A 1,160-nucleotide genomic window follows, 5' to 3' on the forward strand; every position below is an offset into this window, starting at 1 on the left:
CTCCGCTCCGCCCCGGCCCGGCCCGGCCCCCCGCGGAGGCGGCGCGTCCCGGGCACCGCCGGCCCCTCCGCCCCGCAGCATCCCCGGGGCCGCAGGGCACCCTCGGCACCCGCCTTTGCCCCGCGGCCGGCTCCGGAGCTTCCCAAGGAGGCGTTTTCCCTTCTTGCACCGCGAATATTTCACGGGTTTGGCTGAAGTCGCTGCCGGCGGCAGGCTCGGGGCGGGCAGGGCTGCGCCGGTACCGGCAGCTCGGCATCCGCGCCCGGCCCGCAGCCCGCTGCGCCGCAGGGCTGGGACGGGGCGGGCGTTCCCGGCAGCGGCTGCCGGTAAGAAATCAGCGGCCGGTGGGATTAACTGGGAGCGACGGGATGGCTCCGCCGCCCCCAGCCCTCCCCGGAGCCCCGAATCCAGCCCCTTCTGGAACCCAAACCAGGTTTCCCCCTGTAAATGCTGCTGCAACATGGACGAATGCCATTACACAACGCGTGCTGCGAGAGCTGGGCAAAGCCGGGAGTCACCAGAAGAGTTAATAGATCGGAACGCGGGGCAGTTACGGATCAGGCCTTGAGCTGGGGGGCTGCCCTGGCCGGTGGGAGCGCAGCCGGGACCCCACAGCAGCGGGGTGTCTCCCCTCCGGCAGCAGCGCTCCGTGAAACGCTGGAGGCAGCAGCGGTGTGAGCCTCTCCTACACACTGACATGGGGAAAAATAAGCATCAGGCACAGCTTCAGAAATCAAATGTGTTCACAGCCCCTGAAAATCTGTCATTATCTGCAGCTCAGTATTTTTTCCCAGTGGTGTTTACTCTACTCAGCAGACAAGGTCAGCAGTGTCTGCTCTGAAGGAGCCTGTAGCAGCTCTGGCCTCGGAAGAGGAGCTTTTTATATTCCCGTTTCCTATCTGTTAACTATTATTGCTTTACACGTGACTCTTGGCTTTGCCTGGAACAAGATACGTAGACAGCTGGTAAAGCCATTTCAGAAATCTGAGCAACGCTGTCATCTTCTGAAATAACTCAAGAGGCACTCAGAGACACGGCGGTGTTTCAAATACGCACAGCGCTCGGCTTGCTTGAACGATACAGCTCCCTGGAGGTGTACAGCAGGGCTCCCGCTTGGGAACGGGACAGTTTGACCGTGCAGAGCTGAGGATGCCGGTGCC

This window comes from Nipponia nippon, unplaced genomic scaffold, assembly GCF_047370975.1.
Source record: "Nipponia nippon isolate SJK-2023a ecotype South Korea unplaced genomic scaffold, ASM4737097v1 scaffold_17, whole genome shotgun sequence".
Lineage (NCBI taxonomy): Eukaryota > Metazoa > Chordata > Aves > Pelecaniformes > Threskiornithidae > Nipponia > Nipponia nippon.